This window comes from Haplochromis burtoni, unplaced genomic scaffold (genome assembly GCF_018398535.1).
Source record: "Haplochromis burtoni strain Fernald_Lab_line unplaced genomic scaffold, NCSU_Asbu1 Contig_328, whole genome shotgun sequence".
Classification (NCBI taxonomy): domain Eukaryota; kingdom Metazoa; phylum Chordata; class Actinopteri; order Cichliformes; family Cichlidae; genus Haplochromis; species Haplochromis burtoni.
Window position 1 is genome coordinate 266,312 of NW_024582689.1, and position 9,231 is coordinate 275,542.

At 39.1% G+C, this 9,231-nt stretch overlaps 1 protein-coding gene across 3 annotated transcripts in view; it reads left to right on the forward strand.

Annotated features, from left to right (window-relative positions):
* The first annotated feature begins 344 nt into the window (after nt 1-344).
* The window catches only part of acsl1a (acyl-CoA synthetase long chain family member 1a), an 18,532-nt gene continuing 9,645 nt past the window's right edge, over nt 345-9,231 (forward strand). For 2 of the 3 annotated variants that reach the window (XM_005942023.2, XM_005942020.2), the window contains exon 1: nt 345-480. The gene's annotated coding sequence lies outside the window, so the exon portion shown is untranslated. Of the gene's footprint in view, nt 481-6,494; nt 7,475-9,231 lie in introns of those variants that run through there. The other variant, XM_042228514.1, reaches the window with a different exon arrangement.

Here is a 9,231-nt window from a genome sequence, read left to right on the forward strand (position 1 = left end):
AATTTAAGGTGCCTTCAGGTGCCACCTTAAATTGACAGGACAAATGGAGCTGCAGATGTTCAGTCTATTCTTTAACCAAATGAACTCCCTAAAGGACTGACTGTATATTTTAAGTTGGGGGTGGAAATAACTTCAAATAGTCTCACTGCAGTCATTCACTAAACCTCTAAACATTATTCTCCTGAGTAGCAATTAAAAAAAAAGTAAGGGTGTCTTAAAATTAGCTAGTATTCGTTAATTACTCGGTTCGGATGTACCTGATTTCATTCACATGGATGTGAAACGCTCTATCGACCGTCACAACTAACTGACCAATGACCGAACGCCTCTCAGACTTTACGAAAGCAACACGTGAAGCCGCCTCTGATTGGCTGGTAGCTGCACCAGCTGAACAAAGTGTAAACCGCCACTGCCGCCCGCCGCTGCTTCTGCTGCCGCTGCTTCCTCAAGAAACGCGTTAAAGTCTGCTGCTGCAAACAGGTTAGTGCCAACATTTGACTCTTAAAAACCGAAAAAAGGCAGCGTAGCTCTGAGCTCCTCTACCGAGGCCCGTGTGCAGAAGTTAGAGCAGGATGAAGCCACCGAAAGGGCTGCTCTTATTGTTGCTTTAAATAGACCAGACCCCAGCCTCGTTTTATGTCTTTTCTCTGCATTATATCTTCGTTTCCGCTAATCTGACGATGAGCAGCATGATATTTAGTGCGTGATCAGAACGAGCTGTTCATTTTTGATGTTTGTGGGTCTGTTTATCAGCGACAAACCCGCGTGTAGGCTGAACGGACCAGCCCTCTGAAAAGAAAACAGACAGGGACACGTAGCAACAGGGATGAAACCGTCACCAACGCCTCTGATGATAATCCTTTTTCTTTTTTTCAAAAAAACTTTTTATTTCATATGTATCATTTCTTTATTACTAACATCACTGCTGATAGTCTGTGTGAGCGTGCTACACGCGCACGTCATTGTTAAATAAAGATAAGAAGTGGACAAGGAGTAACAATGTAACTGTTATCTACTGTGGTGGCATCCCGCCAAATCACTCATAACTCCGTGTGTGTGTGTGTGTGTGTGTGTTTGTGTGTGTGTGTGTGTGTGTTTGTGTGTGTGTGTGTGTGTGAATGAGTGACCAAAGTGGTCCACACCGGATAGTAGTAGCGCGTGCTGCTGTTTCCTCCAATTTCCACTCAATGTCAAAATGTTGGCCACATCTATTTTGTTTAAAATGAGAACATGGCTTTTAGTGAAGCCACCGCTGTGAACTTGAACTGTTTCTTTTTTCCGCTTTTGGAAAGTTGTAAACTTTGAGAATGAATCTGAAAACACGGATTGAGAGTTTAAAGGTTTTGTTTTTGCTTTCTGACCACAGTGTGTAGCTGTGCAGGACTAAGCTGTTTTAAGGATGATGTGCTAAGCAACAGGCAGATATTCCAGGAACTTTCCATGTCCTTACCAGTGACCAGTGGAGCATATCATAGTGACACAATGTCTTTGACGTTCTCATTAGAGATCCACCATTGTAGTTTTCTTGGCCTATTCCAATTTCTGATTTTTCACCTAGTGTGACTTGCCCATAGTGATTTTTGTGTATTTAGGATTTTTTGTGATAAAGACTTATTTAAATGTGACAGGCTTCTGTAAGTTATATACTTTTCTCTCAACACTGAAAGTAAACTGTCCTGCCCCTGGAAAAAAGTTACAAATAACGAATGAACATGAGTTGCTGTACACCCACCTTTACCTGACATATTTTACCACAACTAACAAGTGCAGCAGATTTATTTATAAAAATAAATGTCTGGTACTTACATAATTTTTCTGTATTTTTATATTGTTACCAGATAACAGATCATCAACCTTTTCCCTTTTTTTTTTTTTTTTTTATTCCTCTCTCCATAACTGATCTGATCCTTTGCTCATACCGAGGCTGCTAGCCATTTTGCCTTTGTTAGCTTCTTTAAAATGTCCACGTTTAAGTTTCTTTTTAAGTTTGTTGTTTCAGATATGTTTGCAGCTTACTTTAGTGACCGTTACGTCTTCACTCATGTCCAACATGAGTGAAGAGTTTGCGTGGGACTATTTGCCTGTGCTGCCATGTGTGAGTAATGCATGCATGACCAGCCAGTCACCAATCCACGTTAAGAACAGTGGAAACTGTGTAATTCTGGTTTCTGGCTGGTCAATCAGTGCATCTCAATTTCTTTCTCCACAGCTATTCTGACTGGCCTGTGATTGCTGCCCCTTTGAGATGCAGATGGCCATCATTTACTCTACATTCAATTGTAGCTCTTTCATTTGCCAGCAGATACTTTATATCTTGCCTACTTATACTGGAGGACAACATGCATGTTCCAGATATCAAATTAAACATAAGATTGTCGAGCAGACTCACTTTCATGCATATTAGACAAATCAAGAAGGTTTAACAGCTTGTTGAAATGTGAAGGATTCGTGTGTTTAGAATTAACTGCAGATATGAGAAAAACAGCAGGTTTTCCACTCAAAAGCTGGACTGTTTCTGTCATTTCCCCTCAAAGGAAAAAAATCTCTCAGACTAGAAGTCATGGACAGCTGGTAGCCGGTAGTTGGATACTTGAGTATTATGAATAAGTTCCAGCCTCTTCTATAAGAAAGAAAATTAGGTGAAAGTGAATCATAATTGAGTGCTTAGCAGTCAGTTGTTGGTGTACATCACTTTTTGGAGAGCAGCTCTGATATGTGCTTGTGTCTGAAGGCGTTTTATGCAAACTTCCTCTAACAGGAATCTCTGGAATGCTGCCTGCTGTTTTCCTCCCATTTTAAACCCAATTTTTGAAACACTAGGTAATGCTGTTGCGGTCATGCAGGGCAGTCACATGAACAGTTACCATAAAGATGCAATCGTGTGGGCGGTTTTAGTACTCAAGTAGAGGAGGAGCTTTCATTAAAGCAAACCCAGGATGTGGCACAGCGTGGTTTGCCATGTGGCCTTTAGTCTTTCGACAGTACCAGTATCAGCCTTTCTGTCTGCTTTGGTGCTAGCAAGGTGGAAGGACTGAGCTGGATGATGTTTACACAACAATCAGCTCTGGCGTGCTGCTTTTGTGGCAGATTGCTTATAAAATAAAATAGTAGTTACATTCTTGGAAAAGATGATCCAAAATCAAAAGGATCTTGGAGGATCCCCCTTTTTTTCCTTTTAGCACCTCTTTAATGAAAAAACTGCTAAATGGATTCAAGTTTGCCACAAATCCACTGACATTTCCAGCCCTCCATGTGATCTGTGTTAATTAGCACATGTTAGCAAGCACAACTATTTACCGTGTAAATAGTGCTTGCTAAACTTCAGATTGGCAGCAAATCTTAGCGATTTAAAGGATAATGATGCAAATTAAAGCATAATGATGCTTTTGGGGTTTTATAATGTAATGTTTCACTGTGAAAGCACTATGTCAGGTTGTTTTTTTGCTTTGCCCCAATGGTGTGTCGGGAGTTGTTAAGAGTTGTGTGACCTTTGTCCTACATAAGCGAGCTCGTCCTCCACCCTCTCTTTCCAACCTCTACATTTCTCCGCTGTGTGACCATGTGACTTGGAGTGTGTGGTTTCATCAAGGAGGTTATGACCTGCAATCTTTAGTCTGGTTGTCTTGTGCAAGGTCAGGTCATGTGTCCGAAAACCAGGGTTAAAAGTCACAGTCAGCCAGAGGATCGCAGGACATGAGAGACACTAGAGTGAAGCCTCATACGAGTTAAAGCAGGCCTCCTGTAGCTGTGCTGGGATGTCTCTCAGTGTAATGCTGGTCATGTCAGTTGGTCTGCCACGTTGATCACATAAAAATGGGTGGAGGTCTTCTCTTCCTGTGCGCCTTTCAGAGTGCCCCTCATCTGCCACGCTAATCAGGAAAAACTGGTTTGTCAGTTGCCTTTAGGGTGTGTGAATGCCCTTGTGAATTTATACTGTATGCAAGGATATCTCATTACATCCATAAGAATATATTGACTCCTCTTTTCTTTTTCTTTTTTTCTTCTTCTTTTAATCACTTCCTAGGCGCTGTGCTGTGCTTTATTTTCAAACTGTTGAATTACCAGTGAGGTTTTGGTGTGTTTCCTCTCACCAGTGAGAAAGCTGTTGTCAAGTTTCAACACATGTTGCATTAAGCCTGGTCTCATCATGAAGAAGTTATGATATCGTGTCTCGGAGTACAAAAAAAGTGTGCGCTTTAGTGAGCAATTTAAAGAGGAAAGTCTTTAACAGACCAACAATGATGAAGTGGAGCAGGCACTGATTTATAGATGCGCACGGTGATGATTTACACTGAAATACCATGCTAGTTTCTTTATCTTGGTATATCAGAAAAGAATTGTACTGTTACATATCTCAGTTAAACATAAAGTGCTTTTTAGAAGACCCTAAAATGGGCAAGATGCAGAAGATGCCCTCAGAGATCGGTTTATGATTCACTCTTCTCAGACCATTGCAACCTGACACCACACAGACTTTGCACCAAGGAGCTAGCAGGTTATAACCGTTTAATGTTCGCCTGTATGGACCTTTGTGTTGTCACATGCAACTCCATCAGGGTCAGCGTGCATGTGTGAAAATGGTTTTAGCTACTGTCAAAACCATGTGTTCTCACACAGCAGAAGCAGTGCTTCACTGACACTAACTGATGCTTTTTTATTTCTCAGCTGGACCTACTATTGACCGCATTCGGGTCTGAAAGAGGAAGCCAGTGTGGAAGTGCTTCAAACCTGCATTCTTCCTAATGGCAGGTTATGTGCGTTATGGTCCTATTTTGAGTAAAATGGACAATAAGGGGTATGCTTTAGGGAGTGGCGACTTTGGGATTAACAAGTCCCTGCCATATGAGCGTGCAGCGTCCTTGGTTTCTCGGTTAGTTCCACCGCTCACCTGTGAAGTTTGGTTTCAACAAAAGAAATTTAAACATTTATTTTAGTACAGCCATAACACAACACACATTATTTAATTTACTTAAAAAAGACACTTACTGTTTTAGTTATACTGTATACCACCCCAGTTCATGTAAACCTGAGAGAAAGTAGCTGACCTGTTAACATAGGATTATGTTTTATGTGTTTAAAAGCTTAATGTTTAACCCTCCTTTCATAAGGTAGTAATAATGAGATTAAACAGGTTTATCTGATGCTCAACAACTGACTAAGCAGCTCAGTATCACACTGCTTTAAGGTTTCAGATGTCTTGCATCATTCCTCTAAGAGGAACCAAAGCATTTCAGAAGAATTCAAGTATGACTGACCAACTGTGCTTTTTTTGTAGCTTCCTGACTGCGGTAAGAGTGTCTCTTATACCAAACAGCTGTAACCTGCCTGCAAGCTTGAGGCTGTTGCCAACTTATCTTCATGTTCTGTTATGTGTCAAATGAACCCACTGCCCCTCCACCTCTTTTTTCCAGTGCCTTATGTTTGTGGGGTGACTGCCGAGCTGGCTCTGCCATTGGCTCCTCATCCTCCCAGGCCAAGTATGGTTAATGGGGGTGGTGGTGGTGGGTGTAGTGGTACCTTTTGCCTCTGACAACTCTTAGCAAAGCATGACACCAGTGTCATGTGCCACTGCTGGCCATCAAACAGAAACGCGTACTCTCAGAGTAGGTCTGTAATGGACACTCGCAAAATAAGATGTGTGAAGATGTTACTCGGTCTGTGCAGCGTGTGGTTTACTGATGCAAATAATAAATTATTGAACCAAGATTGTTTAGTTATTTCTATATAAAACCAATTAAAACAAAATCAGGCTTACAAAACAATATTTTTACAATATTAACACAACACAAAACACAATCAAATCTCCAAATTTCTTAGGTTTGTATTTTAAAATGTTAAATGATTTTATAAACTCATTCTTAATTTATTAGGTCATTTGGATCCCTGCAGGCTGTCTTGTATGGTAGGCTAGTGTAGGATTTTTGCACGAGTGTGATCTGTAAATAAAGGAGTGGATACAATGACATTGCCTTTGTACCTGATGAAGATCAGTGTGGCATAAACACTGTAATTTAATAAAGGGGTTAGTAGTAAGCGAGACATGTGCATGAGTTACATTTAGTCATTTTTTTGGGGACCTTTTTTTTCTCTGTTGCTCATTAAGGAGTTCAGAGATTTTGAACGAGTTGTTTATCGGTGTGAAACCCAACTTATGCTAATGAGGTCCTATTTTTAAATGTATACTTTACTTGTGATCAACAGGTCCAGAAAAACAGCTGTAAAAACGGTGTCCCGTGAATGTTTTGAAACATGATATAAATAAAAATATGGAAGAAACACCCTTCAACCATGTTAATTTTCAGTTTGTCCATCAGAGGGCGCACTGAAATTTCCTGTTTGTTTGGATCACTACAGTTAAATAAATAACTAAAAATGTAAGAAACGTAAACAAAATCTATTTACATTCCGTGTGTCCCAAAGAAAAGGAAAAATATCAGCCGATATATCAGAATACCACATTTAAATCACAGAATATCGGTGATTTAAATGTGGTATTCTGTATTCAGTATCAGTCTTAAAAATTAAAAATGGCTTGAACTCTTAAAATTATTCATATCCACACTGAGTTTTCTTGACTCCATGCATGTCTACATTTTAGCCTGCATGCTTCCTTTACTTTTCACAAAAATCTGCATTCACTTTGTTCAATATAGCCACAACGTATCACACTTATTCGACTCAGTCCACGATTTGCTAAAGCCAGAAGACTTTAAATCCATGTAGAAACTGTGTAATACACTAAATGTCCAGACTCGCAAATAAACTCGTCTTAGTTAGCCATCATTATTTGGAAATGTTATTTTATTCATCTTAGACACGAAGGACTCTGCACATATGGTTTGCACACATTATTTGGTGACTTTGTACATTCTGAGACGAGTGTATGTTGGTGTCGACATCTCTGCTAGATCAGGTCTGTCAACATATCTATCACACAGAATACACAGCATGACATATAATCAGTACGTACCTCTTTGTTCCACAGCTTCATTAGATTGGCTGCTCAGCAACACAAGAACTTAACACTCCGTTTGTGTAGATAAAGACAATGTGTGATAAGATACTGGTGATTCACTCTTGAATAAACATAAATAAAAATGCTCGAATCACTCAGATCAGCTTTCAGTTTGTTCTGAGCTTTTTCTAAGATTACTTTTAAGCTACTTTTACAAACAGACAAATGCACACCTGTGTTCACAAACACAAAAAGCTCACATCAGTAAAGAAACCGGCAATGAGTTTGAGGTACCTGTTAGCTAAACAGTACCTCAGTGAGTGACTTGTGTGGTGTGTCGTGTGTGTGTGTGTTTCTGTTTGAAAGGGGCGTGTTTCTGCTATTCATAGTTGTGAGAACTTCAGAGGTCTATTAGAGGTCAGTCTGAGTCCTTCTAATAGCAACTGCAGCAGCACAGGGCCTTTCAAATATCCACTGTGGCCACGGTCTCGACCTTTCTTCAGACACACGCTGTGAGCAGTGAGTAAAGAGATTGATTTTTATTTCTGCTTGTCAATAATCAGTGCTTAGATTTGTGAAAATGTACTTAGCTGCACTTAAGGTTGTCCTTGAGGTGATTTGAAAGAGATGTTATTGCTGCTTCTCTTTTTTATGGTGTTTAAAAATACAGTTTAATCTAAAGTTTATGATTTCGGAACCTTTTTTTTTTTCCTTCCGAGAGGATAAACGGATCCGAACACTTGTAATGAATGTAGCCTTTACTTTGTGGTTTGTTCTTCAATATAAAAATTCTCATCTCAGCTCAGTTTACAGTAGTTATTTGTCATTTAACATGTGTGTGTATATATATATAATTTTAATTGAATCCACAATTATAAGTCAATGACAGCGTCACTGCAGAACTTTGTGCCAGTTGGCAGTGGTTCCATTTGTCACAGGTTTGTTGATAATAATAGAAGTAGGTGAAAAGTCAATTGTTGTTGCTGCTCGCTCATTTACCCCACAGAGGTCAAAAGAGTTAAACACAGTTCATGTGCTTCCAGCCGCCCAGGCTGATTTAAAAAAAATGTGAGCTGCACAGAAGGCAGCGTGAAAAGTTGTAGGTCTAAATGATTATTTAATGTGCTGCTTCCATATTAACTCGTAATAATTAAAAAAATTCAAGTTGACTATTTTAGTGAATTTAAATAGCTTTTTCCTTCTTCGGGCTTCTCTTATTTCATTTAACATGTCATTAAAAATCAGGCATTCAGCCTACTTGTGACTCACTTTTATTGTTGTATGAATATTTTATTAGAATAGAGCCATATGTCCATGAGAGTGAAGAGCGAGCCCAGCCCAGTGAGCTCATTTCTAAACCATCCAAAGCAGAAAGCTTCTCTTCCTTTTGTTCAGCATCTGCGGTCGCCCATCTTGTTATATTTCCACTGAGGTTTGTGATCAGGAAATGTGTCAGGAGTCATTTTTATTTCCCATGTCCTTGTTGTCAAATGCACAGCTGTTGAATGGGATAGCACATCCTCTTCTTTTCCTTCTATTAACAACATCAGTTAAAAAAAAAAAATTCACCTGCACAATTTAAAAGACAAAGATAATAAATAACACAGTGCAGCAGGGGATAAAGTTGACCTTGAAGCTGCCATCTATTTCATATATGAAAAAATATCATTGTTATGGAAAAACACAATAAATGATCTGACTACATAAAATGAATGTCAGATTACTGAAATGTTTTCAAATGAAGTAGAAGAACTGTAGAAAATTACCTCTGCAAGTGAGGAAGTTAGGAAATAAAGCTGAGTAATCATGTACCTGTGAGGTGACATTAAAGTGAGTCTGCTTAGGGAGATTTCCTTTGCTAGAATATAACTTATAAATAAAGGCACATACTAGATGGATATTGACGTCATAAATAGCAGAAATCTTAAGCTTCCAAATAAAGGAACAGATGCGATATATGACTCTGAACACGATGCAGTCCTAACAAAACACTTCTGTAAGAGTTCTGCAGAGAGCAGCAGGAAACGTACTCGCTCAAACTACATTACAAAAGGAAAGATGGGGATAAATGAAACTATTAATCATTAAGGAAACTGGTTTTAAGTGCAAGATAGCTAACCCTCCTCATTGTATCAGTGGATTTGTTGATTTTTCTGCTAACCCAGCCAGTATGCTTTTTCAAGCGCTTATCAACCATAATTCCCAGGAGCTGATATTTGCGGCATTTCAACAAACGTGATTATGATTTTTTATTTTTTTTTATTTTAATTTTTTAT